Raw genomic sequence first — 18513 nt, forward strand, 5'->3', positions numbered from 1 at the left:
AATTAACACTAATGAAACATTACTAATTCATGTAGCTGCTCATATTAATAAACTTTGTATAGAAAATTCCTTTAAAATAATAACTATTTCTTTAAAATAATAAACTACTGTCTGAGACTAAGACAGAACAGGGCTGTACCTAGGATCCACAAGAAATTTAGAAAATAAGTGGGGTCCATTCTGTACTTCACTACTCAATGGGAGAGTTTTCCTTATCTTTTGCATCTCCAATTTCTGTGTCAGTCACCCTAAACTCAGTTTTTCCTCATATGCTTCTGCCATACATTAATTAATTAATAAGGTGAGCCTTGACATCAAACTTACTGAACCATTGTAAATCACTGTTAAACTTAGTTAAATTCCATAAAAATTACTGAATTCTGCCAAATTATTATTGTACCTCAAGAAAACTTACTACTACTTATATATTTTATACTACATTCATCAGCAATATTAAATAAATGGTCATATCATTTAAATGAGAGAGTCAATTTAAATGTGACACTTGTGAATAATTAGTCAACATAAATTTCTTCCTGTCTGTATAAACTCCAAGCAGGGAGGACCATAATTAGAAAACAAACCCCATTGTTGTGCTCCACTGTGTGGAACTGTGAGGGGTTCTAAAAATAGATGGTCTAGGATGAAATGAAGTCAAATGAGACAGCATTGTATCTGAGAAACATTTATTGGTAATGAAAAAAAAAAAAAAAAGAAAGAAAAAAGGAGTTTCCCTACTAAAGAGCACTAGAAAAGGCAAAAAAGGAGGAAAGAAAGTGGAAGACGATGGAGGGAGAGAGAGAGAGGGGAGACACAGAGAGAAAAAGCAGGCATTAGCACCAGAGGGTTGGGGAGTGCTGTTGACATTCACACGGTGGGAGGAATGTGCATGCTCCCTGCTGGGGAGCCTGTGCAGCTCTCAGAGAGATGCAGCTCCACCAGCACAGCTCCCGTGGTGATGGGTGGTGGGGCTTGAGATGAATGAGGGGGAACTTGGGCAAGAGGTCCAGAACCTTGGACGGGGAATTGCAGTAACAGGCTGGATCAGTAAAGCACAGTTAAAGACAAATGGCTCAGGCAGGAACACAGGGATGCAGCAAGCAGGGTATTGGGCAGGAACACAGGGAATCAGGACAGGCAGCAGCTGGGACAGGCAAGGGGGTAGGGCAGGACACAGGCCACACACGAGGCTCAGAGGTCAGCCAGTGTCCTACCAAGCATCCAGCAAGAGAGCGAGTGAGGAGTGAGCAAGGGCCAGCGAGGGCAGCAGAGCCGTAAGGCAGGCTGGAGCCAGGACAAAAAGGACAAAATACAGGTGTAGTGAGTTGATTGCTGGCCAAACGCCAGTGCTCTCACAAAAAAAAAAAAAAAAAAAAAAAAAAAAAAAAAAAAAAAACCACCACCCTACACATCTTCCTCTGCTATAATTGGAGGAGAGGAGAAAAAAAAACATTTAAACTAAACCTCATGGAGTTGAGATAAGGGTTAGGAGAAAATGTTTTAGGCCAAATAGGTTCAAAACTTAATGGGGTGTAAAGAAAACTTTATTAACAGAATTAAAAGGAGAATGATAAGAACTAAAATAAACCTCCAGAACACCTTTCCTCCCCCCCAGGCTTTCTCCTTCTCAACAACAACATAAAGAGACAAAACCTGGAATTTTGAGTCAGTTTACCACTTCCAAGAAATAAATCTTTCTTCAGTTCACTTAGGGAAAGGAGTGTCTCCTGCCATACCACAGGAAACAGTTTCTCATGGTTTTAATTTTCACGAATAGCAGCCCGCCCAGAAATCTGCAATTGTGAAGTCCCTCCCATGTTTTGGCAGTCTTCCCACAACTGCTTCCATGGATCACTGGCTTACAGGGTGCAAATTTTAAATGATTAGCTATTCTAGTATAGAAGCAAAAGTTTTCTTCCTCTATCTCTGAAAGCAAAGGTTCTTTCTGTTCAAGTCAATTTGAACAGAACAACAACTTCTTTCAACATCTATATTCTCTATAGTTCTCTTCAGGGCTGCGGATGAGCCCTGCATCCCCCCATGCACTTTATGAATTACAGGGAAATAGTCTGGTGTATTATATTGTCATCTCAGCTTGCAAAAGATTCCTCAGCTATGAAACTAGAGTCTCTCCTCTCCTCTCCTCTCCTCTCCTCTCCTCTCCTCTCCTCGCCTCTCCTCTCCTCTCCTCCTCGCCTCTCACATGCTCCTCTCCTCTCCTCTCCTCTTCCTCTCCTCTCCTCTCCTCCGTCTCCTCTCCTCTCCTCTCCTCTCCTCCTCCTCTCCTCTCCTCTCCCTCCTCCTCTCCTCTCCTCTCCTCTCTCCTCTCCTCTCCTCTCCTCTCCTCTCCTCCTCTCCTCTCCTCTCCTCTCCTCTCCTCTCCTCTCCTCTCTCCTCTCCTCCTCTCCTCTCCTCCTTTCCTTTGGGCTTCAGCCCCTCCTTCTGCACTGACCTTGGTGTCATCCTGTTGTTTTCTTCATGCACCTTCACCTTTTATTTTTCTCTGACTCGCGAGAAGATTGGTGTTCACAGATTTATTTGTTATCAGATGGAATTCCATGGTGCTGAAAAAGGTTAATCTTGCCCAGGCCCTGCATCCTGTGTGCTCTGCCTCTTGCTGCTGGCCATGAGCTCCTGCCAGGCAGTGGCCATGGAGCTGCTCTGAGTGGATCTTGGCTGCACAGTTACTCATGGCAGCGCTGAAAGAGTTAATCTCATCAGGACCCTGCACTGAGGAACTCGCTCACTGTGCTTCTTGCTGCTGATCCTGTGGGCTCTGCTGGCACCATGCAAGCCTCTCTGGCTGCTGGTTCTGCCCTGGGGCTGCCCCTGGTCCTAGCCAGATATGGGTGTCTCTTGGCACCAGAATGGGTTCCCAACAACAGAAATTTCAGTGGCCACACTCCAGCCAGATCCAGCCCAGCCTTCTCTCTTCTGTAGAAAGCAAGAAGAGAGAGCTTTTAACAGTTCCTCCTTTCTAAATATGGTATTCATAAGGGCATCCTAGCTTCTCTGGTTGGCTAGTTGGTGTATCAATTCTCAGAGCCAGCCAGCAATTTGTTTTGCCAGGCACAGAGGAAGCTGTAATGTTCTTTACAGAGAGAATTACTTCTATGTCTGACGACTTTTCCCAAGTTTGAAACCAAGCTGTTTCAAACCACCACAAGACCCAAAGTTAAAGATATAAATGAAAGGACATCCATAACTGACAATACAACCTGCTCTGGTTTTGTAACCATACCTAGTATTTCATATAAATAAGGGGTTTTTTTTAATATGGAGAGTGATCTGTTAGGAATTAAAATAAGATTAGCAGGTTTACCAGCATAGCCTTGCAGGCAACAAATTTAGTGAAAAATCAAGAGAAAATAAGAATGGAAAACAATGTTTCTCTCTTTAATCAGGTATTAGAAAGCAGACAATTGCAATGAAGCCATGGAGAAGTATGGATTACTTGTCTTTTGCCCTATTTAGATAATCAAGGGACTAGTCTTATGTACCTTCCAGGCACCTGTTCTACTGCTTCTTATCTTTTTTGTTTTGAGATTACTGAATCTTTTTCTCCTCCTTTTGGGCATTGGTAATGCCCATGAATGCCCAAAAACCTGCCATCTCAAAAATATAGTTTCTATTTGTTTTTTACTATTGAAAACTACATTGAATTAATGGAGACAGTCTGAGAAAAAAAAGTGCTTTTCGTTCATAACAATCAGCTGCCTATATGAACCATTCTCATCTTGTTGGAGAGCATTGAAATTGTAAGTATCTGAAGTATTAGTATAGTTGGTGGATGGAATTTAAATAAAGGCTCATATCTGAATAATTATAATTATTACTAACTTACATGTACCAAATGACAGTCTCATTTTATTTGTTTATTTTTATACAGAGTGAATCCCAAGAATATTTTATTGAAAGCATCTCCCCATTTGTGTCTCATGAGCTGTGAAATGTGGTTTAAATAAAAGAAAGAAAATAAATAGTTTTAATTTAAAACGCACAGAAAATGGTTTGTTCTGCTCTGATAACCAGAAAATCTAAAAAATACTCTATTATAAATGCTGTGTTCTTTTTAATAACAATAGTCATAGAGGAGGATGGCTGAGCTTGTGTAACCTTCCTGTTCTGCATCAAGCCAAATCACATTAAAGCTTTAATGTTATAGACACTTAACACTTAAAAGTTGTCTTACCTGTGGGATAAAATTGTTTGATATGCCCTCAACATGAAACGAATAATCAAAATTATAATAACTGTATATGAACAGTTGTCTGCTCTGTTTATCCTTTAAATTGGAAAGTATGTTCTGGTCATTCTGTAGAAAGATGCTGCTATACACCAAGTACTAATTTCATCACTTCTGAAGTTTTCCTGTCATCCACATCCTTCACACTCTCCATTTATGAATTCTTCATCTTCTTGTTCATGAACACTCCTTAGTGCTCATGAATTCATATTCACAATACTCTTCTAAGGACAGAGGTAGTATGAGTCACTTTACAGATCAGGAACAAAACAGAGAAAAATGAAATACCTTGTTAGGATAAATCCATCTACAGTGTTTAAGTGTAGTGTCAAGGTTTTATTTGAGACTATATGGGTACATACTGAAAACAGAGATAGAATGAGACACTATTTTCATAGAGGGTTTAAAAAAAACCCAACAAACATATGTAAAAAACTTCCCTCTTGTAACATACATGCTTTCTGAAGTGGTTATATTCAAAGAGTCTTACAGTCCTAAGATATTATTAAAATCCTAGTTACAGTTTACTGAACATTACTCTAATTAAGAGTTACGCACATTCTGAAACAGAATGATAGGCAATACAGGTGGAATTGAGCTTTGATCAGTTCAACAAATTCCAGTTAGCTTGCAAAGAAAATCTGTGGATTAATCCCTCTTGGTAAAATTGGCAGTTTCAGTAGATTGATATGTCTGGTGGCAGGACAGAAGGTGGAGGCATGGGGGGGATGGTGTTGAAAACTTCCATTTTATAACATTAATATGGAATTTTTGAGCATTGTGTTTTTAAAGAACACTGGAGAGACAAATTTCCTTATCTAAAAAGGAAGTAGAATTAAAAAGTCCTAACAGAAATTGTGTAAATCCACAGCAGAGTAAGGAAAAGGATCAGAAATCCATTACAGGAAAGTCATTCACTTAATCTTTCAGTACAAGACACAGCATCTTCTTCAGAAAGGGAAGACACAACAATTAATCTTGATTCTGTTCTGAAAAACTAAAGCAAATGATGTGTGAGAAAATGTCTTCCCACAGCCAAAGAAGAACAAGTTGAACCTGTGTTTTCTAAATTCCTTTGAAGTACTCCTCTGTTTCAAAAAGAAAGCAAACCCAAACAGGACAAGGCAGAGAGAAGGCCATGTTTAACAAGAAGCAGCATTTGTCTGCAGTCAAGAAATTAGGAGAGAGTTAAATCAGAGCTTCTTGATTATTTAAAAATCTTATATACAGAACAGCATTTAAAATAAATATCCTGTCTATTGTGGTGGAAAAAAATATAATCAGAAAAAACTGCCTTAAAGTGCATTGTCAAACTCGAGTGTCAGAAAGCATCAGAAATTACAATAAAATAATGTAAGAATTTCATCTTTTCTCTTTCAATAGAAAAGATTACTTTCCTATTTGAAGAGTCTTAACTATCTGCAGATATAAGCCAGAATTTTAAGTGACAAAAAGTTGCAATAGGTAGGAATTTGTCATTAAGCAGTGTGCACATGCGTGTCCCAACCTCAGTAACATTTTTAACAGGTTTAAGCCAGTTATGAAAAAAAAAAAAAGAAAATTGACTGAGTACTGCTCAAAACAACATCAACAACAGATTGACTGCATCCTTCTAGACAATACAGCACAGCAGAAAATACTGGTGATTTTACTCTTTTTCAGAAAAAAAACCACAAAAGCTGCTTCCAGGTTCAAGCCCCCAAAAATGCAGACAAATGTATCACTTTGTATTAGTAAATAAGTGTGTTCCAGCTTGCCCGAGGATGGGTGGCCCACAGTTTTCAATATTCAAACCTGGGAACAGTTTTATAAATATATTAATATATAACTAATATATAATAACTGTATATTAATATATTAATTATAAGGTTGATAATTGCTACTAAAGGTTTCTATTACATCATTAATGTCTGAAACCATAATAAGGACTAACATTTCCTTGTTCTTGTCACTGTACAAACAACAGGAATTAAATGCAATGAAAGGTCTTTCCAACAACCAGCTTATAGCATATCCAATAAAGCAGATGTCCCCAAGAGACATTTATCAAGACATGAAGGGTACAAAGCCTTCTTCACAATCAGAGAAAATACACAGTTGAGTAAAAGCTGCATTCTTGGTTGGTGCTGCTTCTCCCTGCTTTGCAGTCCTATGAATGACAACTGATGGCATGCATATATACATACCCTAGACCAACAAATAATAAAGGCTGTCCAAATTAATAAACATCTTAGAAACATAGAAGTAGTTTCACTGTGAGAAAACAATTGCATAATATTACTGTCCAGAATAGTGAGGAGGACAGTAGGTGGCACAAAGCGGGTGACTGCACAACTGCTCATGGTAATCAAGGTCCCAAATTAGATTCAATCAAATTCTCTCCACTTAGTCCTGTAAAAACAAGTCACCTGTATTTAAGAATAGAAAGTCATCTCAATAAATTGCATATTTTGATAATTTTTCTTTTATTTGTACCATCATTAATTATTATTTAGGAAATCACAGTAAGATCTATATTCACAAAGGTTATAAGACAGCTGGTTAAATGTGTTCCAATGTTTAAATTTTAATTTCCAGTTCCCACTACTCAAAGACAGCTGTATTACTGTCACACTTACAGGTTGAGAAGCCCATATGTGAGCATGATAAGCACTCTTAAGAAAACTAAACCAGCAATTAAAGAAAAGGACAGGAAAAACTCAGTGTCTAACCTTTACAATGATTGGTTTCATATGGTGAATTTATTTCTGAAGGGGCTAATGCAGACTCAAATAGACTAAGTGTTTAAGAAGAAATCTGGTTGTTAACTGGATTATGTGCTGTTTTTACATGCAAATGAGAAACTATCTTAATAACTAGACATCATCTGAAGCTATTGAATAATTGATGGAGAGGGGAAGCCTTTTACATCTAAAGTATCCTTAATCTTCACTTTTCCATGGAAGGGCAGTTGGAAATTCCTTTAATGGCATGAGGATCTCCACATACACTTTCCAGTTTCATGTGAACCTAAAGTATTTTTCCACTACTACAAAAAAATAGAATTTTTCTTATAATATGGGAACAGATTTGTACGAACAATACTTTTTACTCTGGTTAAAAGTATTGCAAAAAATAATTTTTTACTAGCAATTTCAAATAATAGTCTTGATATTTAAACACAAACAAACAGCAGATGCCTCAGCTGGATTTGAAAACTATTTTGTTATAAGGTTATATAAGATGAGGGCAACCAGAGCGATAAAACTCAGTTAAAGATGAAAAGCAAACACATAAGCTTCTGTAGATAATTCCTATTGCAAAGACTGGCTTCATGCCTCCCTATTTCAACAAACACATACAAAAATTTATTTACAGTTTTAAAAATATATGTTATCCAATTTGTCATTTGATATGAAAGTTCCATGGATACCAACTGTGTTTGCAGAAACTCAATGAGAAGTTTTCCAATGACCTACAAAACATTACATCATGGAATATGGAAGATAAAGCTCTCTCTTCGTACAATATAAATACGCACAAATATATGTATGATGACTTCAGTAATAGTCCAAACAATCAGCAAGTCTAACTTAACACTACTTTAAAAGACTAGTTTTCAACAAATTGAGTCTACTGATGGCAATACCAAAACCATACAAGGTTTGTTGATATAATTTCTTAAAATGATATTCAGTGTCAGTTTAAGGTTTGTGAACCATATAGGCAAAACTCACTTTTGGTGGTGGAAACAGACCAAGACAATAAGACTGAGCTGAGGTTTCCACTGGAGCAGGGTATGAGCTATTACAGGTGGAAAAGCAGAGAAAATTCTGGGAGAGAGAACAGCAAATTTCAAGGACAAACAAGAGCCTAGGATGAATATTTACTTTTCTTCTCTCTTACAGACCATTTGCCCTTTTGAAAACTTCCTTATCTTTCTTCCCCCCACAATTCCCATCTATCAGTTGATATATTTTCCTGGTAATCCCAGTCTCTGAAATCTTTCTCATCACTGCCCATCCACAATTCCCTCTGTGCCTGCTTCCCTCTGGTGCCAACATCATGTAGGCAGCAGGCATAGGCCTGCTTGTGCCACTTGTTCTTTTCTGGCACATGGACAAGACACAGATTTCTGCCTATTCTTTTTTTTTCAGCAATGCCTTGAGTGGGCTTAAGATGAGGAGTTAAGATGCTTTGGCAGTTCATTCTGCCTGCCAAAAGTGGTTAAGGATATACATTCCACGCTGGTAGAGAATGAAGAGGACTAATGGGCTTCCCTGCAGACCTCCAAAGAACCTCTATCCACAAATTGTTAGTGACCTTAGACACAGAAAATAACATTCTTCCCAATAAAGGGAAGATGTAGCTCATATAAGGAGTTCAAGAGCCATATCTAGAAAACTGAGCAAATCCTCAGTTTCATGGAAATAATCCAAGCATTCTACCATACAATTGCTTCAAAAGATTACAATATTTTTTCAGAGAAGAAACTGGTTCTAGATCTGCAGGCCCTTGCAGCAATAGCAGTTAACAGAGTTTTCTTCAAATTTGAAGTAGTATAAGGGAAGAAGTAAGTAATAATTGGTGAGCAGCAAGCAATGTCGCATCCCCAATCACTGAGAAGTAAAAATGAAATTATTCTACTTTCTGAAAGCAGTTTGAAGCTGTGTTTAATTTCTTAAGTCCAATGCCAGAACCATTAGTCAAAAAATGTGACAAGAAGGCTAAATCAGAAATTAAATTTGGTTAAGTTGAATTACATTTTTTCCTTAAAAAGAAGTAATTACAAGACCACATTAACCACAATTACACAATAAAAACAGGAACAAACTGAACAGGAACTCCTTAAGGAAAACAGAAGTATTCTCTGATAAAAGGTAGACAATATCTCACCCTCTCTTTCTCATCTATCCCTTCTCAACAGAAGTTTTTAAAAAGCAGGTACACTGAGACTCCAGTAATTCCTCTCCTTCCCTTGAGAAGAAAAATAATCCCCAAGATATATTTTTTACAACAATAAAAAACATAAAGAAATATTACCTTGCAAGAGCTACTACAGAAAAGCACTACTACCAGAGTACAGTGCTATCAGCCAGCGTTGTTGCATCATCCATCAGTGAGGAACCGCCTCCAGCCAGTTTCCACTTCTGAGCAACAGAGCCAGAAAATGTGGCAACTAGAGAAATCCCTGCATGGCAGAGAAAACTTAGCCTTCCTCAGGGCTGCTGTACTGATACATCTACATTACAACTAAATCAAATTTTGATTGTCAGCTCTGGTCCAAGACAACAAATACAGTCTGAGTTACAAATTAAGTAGATTTTTGTTTTTTCCCTGCTAGAAGAAAAGAAATATTCTTGGTTTTTATTGCTTTGTTATTTCATTAAACATCTGACAGCTTGAATTGGTCAATGTCATTGAAGGGACTAGTATGATTTAGGTAATTAGAGCATGGGTGATTTCCAGACTTTAAAATTTCTTACTTTGGAATCTATAGTTGTGAAAGTGGCAAATATTTCAAAGGTCATTTCGGATGCATGTTACAGTGGTGGAATGCAGTCACATTCATCACAGGTGTAACATATATTCAGAACTTCATAAGCCATAAGACTGCTGGAAAATTTTCAGCATCCTTGAGGAGGATAAGTATGCAGTATGCACCTGGCAGCAGCATCAGCCCAAAGGCGGTGCCTGGACAGCAAGTCACCAAGCTGTTCTGGCTCATGTTCATGGAATGGTTGCATCCTATTTTCAGGTTGAGGAAAAAACAGTCAATGGTCTTTAAATTCTGCCTTCTTTCTTCATATACCCCTTGTATAACTCTATGGAGTTTTTTTTTCTGATTATTGTAGATTATTTGTTTTGGTGAGTGGTGCATATGGACAGAACATAGGCTGTGCTGTGTCCTGGGAGCCTGATGATCCCAACTGGGAGACAAACGGTCTGCTACTCTCTCCCAAAGCTCTTGCTGATATGTTGTTGATACTTCTGCTGGCAGGTGGGAGCTGGGGAAGAGCTTGGTCCATCTCTGACCCTTCCCTGCGGGCACTGACAGACACTGATGAGGTCCCCACTCAGTCATCTCTTTTTTGAGGCTGAACAGCCCAGCTCCCTCAGCATTTCCTCATAAGGGAGATGCTTCATCTCTTTATCATCTCTGTACCTCTACTGAAGCTGCTCCAGGAGCTCCCTGTCTCTCTTGTCCTGAGAAGGCCAGAATTGGACACAGCACTCCAGATGTGCCTCACCAGGGCTGAGCAGAGGGGCACGATCATCTCCCTCTACCTGCTGGCCAAGCTCTTCCTAATGCATTCCAGGATCCCATTTGCCTCCTTGGCCAAGAACAGTTTGCTGTCCACCAGGACCCTAGGTCCTTCTCTGTAGAGCAGCTCTCCTGAAGGCCCAGCCCCCACCCAGCCCATTGCTAGTGTATCAGGAAACTTCTGTCATATGCTAAAATGACATCCTGAAGCCCAAGCAGCTAGTCTATCACTAAACTCCTGGATCAGTTTGCTTGACAAAACAACTACCACTTTTGCATTTGCTCTATGGTCACAGCAGTAGCACCAATGTATATTAGTAGTTAACTTGTTTATGCCTAGTGATGTGTCCAAAAGTAAATAGAAATTGTGACTATGGTCAAATCAGATATAAAGTGTGTGCATTTTGAATTTGTGAATAATGAATTGTAACCTAAGTTGCTGCAAGATATATTTATGTAGTTCCTGTTCCTGAAAGGATAGAAATATTCTCCCTCTTCTGTTGCTAATTTCTCAATAATCCCAAGGTTTTCTCCTCATTCAAGGGGAAAAAAGTGCTTTACTAACAACAAATAAGACTAGGTCCTGAAAATTATACAATAACTAGATTTGATCCTTGAGAAACTAATAAACGAATAATCTCCCAGAAAAGCACAGGAAGAAAAAGAGCATGAAATCTGTTGGAACAGTGTAGTAATGACTGCTTCTTATCCTTGTACCACTATTATTAGTAAGTGCCATGGTTGCAACACCAAAACCTACAGACAGAGGAGTTTAACAAAGCAGAGGGAGGTACATTGTCTGATCCAAAGGTACACCAAGCTCAGCAGCACAGTCTCCAGGGGATCAAAAATGTTTGACAGAGAAACCCCCTCCTCTGACAATATATTTGATCTATGTCTCCAAGGACAGAACAGAAAGATTATTTCCATTTCCAAGCTGACATACAGGAACTTGCTAGAAGGACATTCTCATAAACAAAGTGCAGCAGACCATGCTGTCATCTAGCTAGTATATTTTCTCAGATTGTCATGGCAGAACATTATATATTTTAAAATGCCTGAAAAATATGCAAATGTCGTAGCAATGGGGAACAAAACCACAAGAACTCCCTTATGCATCCAAAGGAGATCACCTTTTTTGCAGAAATCACATCCTTGATATACCTTTCCTCTCTACCTAACATAACTGAAACTAACCGAAACATAACAACTTCAACAGAAGGAAGGCACCCACTGGTTAGCTCAGCTGCAGTGCTGCTGTCCACACTTTCTACCATCCAGTCACCTTTCTGCTCATACTCTGTCCTTGCATCTCTCCAGCCTCACATCCAACTGACTCATTGCTCACTCCTAACTTCCTTCTCACACTTCAACCAGCTTCCGACCATCCAGCCTGCAGCTGTGCCTTTCCCATACGGCCTTCTGGTTGAGAACAAACCTTAAACATTCTGCAATTATAAATCAAACCCTACAATATGTATTCATGTCTTACTATAAATCAAACTCTACAAAATGTATCTATGTCTTATTATAATCAAACCCTACAAATGTCTCTATGTCTTATTAGCTATGAGAGGACCAATTAAGTCTTTAATTTGTGACAATGAACATTGTGCCTTTTACTTTGATTAGCAGTGCATATTGGTAAGATGATTTTAACAACACATTCAGGGATAGTTTAAGTGTTTTGGTTGTTATAAATACTAACAATGTCTTCTTGTTACAAAAAATAGGTAAAGAAACTCCTTAATAGCAATGTAGCATTAGGAAGCAGACATTCTTTATTCTGCCTGATGCACAAGGGGAATAATAGCTCATCCAAAAGCATGCATACTGAGTAAAGGAAATTTTCGTGTTTATATACTGGGTTTTGCATACATATTCATTGATTGGTCCCAGGCTAAACATAAGTATGATAATAATTTTCAAAAAAATAATTTATGTATTTCCCCTTCCCTTTATGCATGCATTCTTCTGTCCTGGGAGTCTCTCTGGTGGTCCCTAGTAGTTCATGGACCCCAGTGTTCCAAGTGACCTGGCTGAGTTGGCAGGACACTGGGGCTGGTGAATTTCCAGTTTTTCTGACTCAGTGGGCATTCTGCAGTTCCACAGGCCAGTGGTTTTGGTAGAATGAGCATTGTATGAGCCACCAGGTGTAGAAAATTTGTCATCTGGTAACATTCTTAGCCAGCAATTTGGCCCAAAGCATTTGGACCATGCTCTCAGACATGGTGGCATGCCTGGAAATGGTTCCTGTACAGGACCAGGAGTGGCCTCAAGATCCTTGTGGGTCCCTTCCAAGTCAGCATATTTTGTGATTCTGTGGTATCTGTTTTTTTGGTCATTTAAAATTTATGGTCAGGCAGTGAATCTTTAATTTCAATGATGGAAGAAACGGAGTTAATCAAATAGTAATTTCTGTTTAAAATTCATAGTCACCTCAGAGTAGTAAATCAACTGGTAGCTTTGACAATGTAGAAGATTCATGAGCAAAGTCCCTAATCTACAATGTTCAGGTCCCATTTTCCCTTTTCCCTCTTTTTCCCTCTCTCTTATCACTTTTGTTGAATAAAATTTTTGCCCTGAACCTGAGAAGAACTTTGTATGAATTCTATCAACATGACATCTTTCTGCTATAAATGGCATTTTATTTCAGTAGCTGGTGTTTTCTATGATAAAAGTGTTTCACTGAAAAATCTCAAGCAGCTATGTTACTGGATTTCAGTTTAAACAAACTCTCTGATTTAGAATTATGCTTATGAAACTAATCAGAGCTTAATAAACAAATGTGCAGATGAACTGACACAGCTGGTGTGAACAATTCAGGGCACACAGAGAGTCGATTAATTTAGCTCTTAATTGCTAGTAAATTATTCACAAAATAGTGTTGGGTTTAGACCAGGTTTTTTTTCATTATTGAAAAACTATGCAGTGGTTCAGTCATTAGAAATAGCAGTTTGCCAAATAGTTTTCTTGCAATATATTGGTATTGCCTGTCACTGCCAGAAATAAAGCTACGCCTTACTCACTTCCTGCTCTCTCTTTGTTTTCTTAGGAAATAAAAATATAAAAAAGGACATTAAAATAGAGAAATAAATTTTTGGGGGGAGCAAGGAGATTCTGCACTTAATGGAACAACACAGCTAAGCATATAAATTTCTTATGGCATTGGGATCACTCTGTTGTCACTTGTCAGTTTGTGCTTCTCCTTGTTGCCTTTCTGTCCTATTTTTTATGCTGGGGCTTTGATTAAGTGTGGTTTTGTGGCTCTTATCTTTTTGCACCTGTTTTGCAGTGCTATCTAGAAGACTTGGGTACAGGTGGAATAATTTATAAACCAAAGTTTGTATAGTAAAAGTTAAAGGCATATCTCAATGGAAATAAATTGTTCTGACTATGTCACAGCATCCAACTGTAGAATGAAGACATGCAGAAGATTTTTGTTTAATATTCTGCCTGAAAAACTGCTGTGTATAGAAACACATTCCTAATAAATGTCAAAAGTGTGACAAACAACATTTTCTATATAACAGAGTGAATATCACCATCTAGAGATATACATGCTAATTACTGATTTTTCTTGGGCTTGAAACCAAGTATTCACTCCTCAGTTGTATTTCTGGAATAAGTTACTTTCCCACATGCAGTTTAATGAAACTTAAGGTACTTGCAAACCGTCATATATAAGCACATAAATGCAAGTGGCAGCTGCCTTGTATCTATAAACCAAAATCATTACAAAATAATGAAAAAATATTGGTTTTCACTGAAAGAAATCAGTGAAACAACTTGTTCTGAATAAAACATGGAGAAAAATTGAGGCAACAGGTAACAAGATTGCTGTACAGCTAAGATCAACTCTCTATTTTGAAAACCAGCCAAGAATCCGTCAGACAATTGTTTCTGTTCATTTAACCAATGACTTATTAAAGTTTTGTCTACAAAAGCCATTTAGTAATTGTTATAACAAATATAGGAAACCACAAATGTTGCCTAACAAGTGAAGCTGATTTGCAGTGCCACATGAAAACGAAATTAAATCCTGAAATATAGTGAATGACTTTTTATTCCTTCCTCTTTTCTTAAGCTGCTTTCATCAGGTTTGGCTAGTCAGGTCAATTACTATTAACCATCTTGTATAATTGGTTTTTTCCTCTTATAATCCTCCTAGAACATCTGTATTTGCCAACAGTAACTTACATAGTATTATTCTGCATGAATTCTGTTACCAGAATTCCTTTTGCTGTATTTCAAAGGGAACTCTTGTAAATGATACAAGTATATTGCAATTCTGTATTTAAAATTCTATTATCTCTCAGCAGTTTAGAAATATTTTCTCCCTCCAGCAATTATGACAATTCTTGACAACACAGACTCTAGTCTGAGATACATCAATATATGAGGACAGTGAGACATTTTTTACAAGAATCATGTGAACCTATATCATGCTCCACGTTTGGTAATGATAATGAGGCATATTGTGTTTCAGTGTGACAAAAATGCTCTGGCATTCCACTGCAGGACAAATGCAGAAAGCACAAGAAACTTGTACCAGTAGCTCCACAGCTCTACCCACAGAAGATAGAAGAACAAACAGAAAAAAGTGGGAGATTAAACTCACAGCTGCTTCTGCTAGCAGTGATTTAGTTGATTTATTAACTAATTAAGCCCCTTAGCAATCCTGTGAAACATTTATAATCATGTCATTCCTAGTAAAAGTGCAGGGGAAGGAAGAAATTTACTTTAAAAATTATTTTTCAGAACTGAAAAAAACACTAGTCCTTCTCTCCATATGAACAGGAAAAGAAAATCACTGTCAGCGATGGGTGCCTTGAGGACCCATCCTTTAGCTGAGAGAAAACAGAATAAGTTGTCACAGCACGTAGCAAAATTCAGAATTCAAAATTTGGGTCAGTCTATGTAAGCTTTTTTGTGTTGAGGGAAGGCAGGCAGGCAGGCGTGCCCTCCTGTGTGACCTCCTCAAAAGAAATACTACCCAGGCAAAAGACAAGGAAGACAAAGGTGCATGGCTTCTCTCTCCTTCTGTGAACCATGCAGGCAAATCTGTCCAGGAAGGTTTGCAGTGTGCTTTTATGTGTGGGGTTTGCTCATCGGGCTATGTCCACTGTGCCAAATACTCTACATTCACCCTGCAACAGCCCTACAGTGTCCTCCTGAGGTAAATGCAAGGAAAGCATCGACGTCCTGATGCCATCAGTTCTCACCTTGATATCCACTTATAGTGATAGCAGGCTGGATGTAAACCAAGCCAGGCTTGTAGAAGGAAAAGATCCTCAAAACGAACTTTTCAGACATGTTTGTAAATTGACCTACAAAGTACTGAATGATAGTTGTGACTTATCGAGTGAGAGACAAGAGATGCTGATGTTTCTGCAGTACTTGGAACATCATGGACTAAGGCTGCCATCTATTGTCTCTGATGCTGCAATCATGCAGCCTTCCTGGGTGATTGTGAACAAGTTGACATCTCTCTACAGCTAATATCCAAGGAACAGAGCCCTTGGCATGCATATTTTATGTTCAGTTTTCAGGATTTCTGTAAAAGATAACAGACTAACGTACCGAGGCAGAGCACACTCCCGGTATCTGCAGTATTTGTCAATTTTTAAACTCACACACTTTTTGTAGAACAAAGCCTTATGGGTACCTTTCTTTGGATGGACTGTTTATTCCTGAACTATATAAATGTACCAGCAAAGCATTGAAGTAAATTAATGTTTATGGGCATTAATAAGAGATTACATGTATCATCTGGATTTCTTGAAATGAAATGTGAAAGTAACCAACTGAAATTCCAAATAGCAATTAAACACAGCTTTAGGGGGAAAACATTGTTGATAACTGAGCTTTGCAATATTCATTTCATGGACCAGATTTCATCCTGAAGAATATTCAGTGCAAGGGAAAAGATCACTAATCCCCCTTAGATCCGATTTGCAGAGGAGCATCTAGCTATGCAAGGGGACAGATCTGGCACAGGAAACTTGACCCATGCCACTCCCTTGTCAACTGCTTTATGTATGGCTGAAATTCACCTACCAGCTCAAGGAGAGAATTTTGGTGGGAGTTTTCCCCAGAAAGAGAGCTCACAGTGTCAGAGTGCCAGCCAGGACAAGACCTGTCAGCTCGTGTCAACTATTAATTTGAGTGGGTTTGCCTACCATGTATTTTAATCCATGTATTTCACAAAAGTGCCATGAACTTGATATATCCTTCCTTGAAAATTAGAAATTAGCAAGAAGCACTGCTTAGCTGTGAAACTGGAATTTTTACATGACACAAGAATGTAGCATTAGGTGTAAATTATCTATCAGGTGCTTTATCAACATTCTTCTGCTGAAAACACTGGGCTTACCTACAGTACCTGAGGAATTGTCTGAGTATTTTTGTGATCAAAAATAATGCCACTTATCCAACTGTGATGCAAATAAAATTAAATGTTGTCATATAGACTATATATAAAGCTAAACATGTGTATGGCCACTACGTTGTGTGCAAGGCACAAAAGTAGATTTGTATGAAAAGGACAGATAACAACACATTTAAAGTTGTCAATTCACTTTCACCTGTAAAACAAGCACATAGCAAGGATCAGTTCTTCCATCTCCCTCACATGTCAATAATAGCATCTGAAAGAAGAATAATTCTGTGTTTTGCTTGAAAAAATTCTTGCTCCATAACCTCCCAAATTTTTGGCTAAGCAGTGTCTAGCATTCAGTTTTATTTTACTCATTATTTGTGCTCTGTAAACAAAGCATAGCAATCCCTAGGTACAGGTCAGGCTCCCAGTGTTGATTACAAAAAGCACAATTCTCATACATAAATGTATACAGCTGTGTGGGAGATGAAAGATGACATTGAGATGCAAGGAAAAAGTTAAGGTTAGTGTAAGAGCCTTCAGAGCAAGTACCATTGGTACAACTCTGGTCTTAGTGGGCTTTGGAAAAAAAAGCAGCAGCACAGTCTCATTTTCTGCATGAAGACTCTTCTCTTGCAGTTTTAAGGTTTTCAGATACTTAAAAAAGATTATAACTTAGACCTCATGAATTATCCCACTGTAATAGACATGACTAAATTAGTTGCTAGACTAATTTTTGGTCTTTATAATACCACAGCAAGAGGAAATGCAACACGACAAGCTGAGCGTGCAGCACATGCAGATGTTCAGAAGAACAGAAGGGACCATTTTCTGAAATGTAATGCTAGACACTGTGGTAAAATATATTGCATATGCAAGACCACCACAAACCTTATTTTGGAAAAACTGAGGGGTAAGAAACTTTTCTATTGGTATTGTCAAGAGAATTTTAAGGTAATTAATCAGTCTCTACTTGTTATGTGGAATTATCATTAAACTTGGTGAAAACAGTGACAGGTTCTTCCATTATAATAAATACTTGTCAGTTTATAATTTTGTTATGGATGCATTTCTATTGCTGAAATTAGTCTTTGTCTACAGTTTACTTTTTTGTCTATATTTTGGGAGTCAGAACAAAGCAATTCTGCCATCATCAGAAAATGTCTTCATGTTTACCAAAATTTATGTTGGGTATGGCTGTGATGGCTTAATAAGAACTTTGCAATGGACGCAATGGTGTAACTGGCTTTGATCTGGTGCTTACTATTTCAGTGCCTACAAACAGTTCAAGTACTTTCCATTAGGGAACTGCAGAAAGAGAACAGGATTTTTCTTGCAACTTGATCCTACTGATCATTAAGATAAATATCAGACCCAGCAAATCCCAGCTTTCCTGGGCTCCTATTATGCCTCCTCTCTGCATTCAGTCACCATAAACAAAATCCTATGGTGAAAAAGGTAGCCAGAAATTGGGCTGTGGGTCAGACTTAATCAGCTCAGATAAATTACAAATATTAATTATTTGAGGGTTATTTTTGCTTGGTTTTTTGGTTTTACTATGATTAGTCACTGTACAATCTTTTTATAGATAGTCACAGTTAATCTAGAAAAATATGAGTCATGATTAATCCTTATCATTTATCA

The sequence above is a fragment of the Sylvia atricapilla genome, chromosome 2, assembly GCF_009819655.1.
Source record: "Sylvia atricapilla isolate bSylAtr1 chromosome 2, bSylAtr1.pri, whole genome shotgun sequence".
Taxonomy (NCBI): Eukaryota; Metazoa; Chordata; class Aves; order Passeriformes; family Sylviidae; genus Sylvia; species Sylvia atricapilla.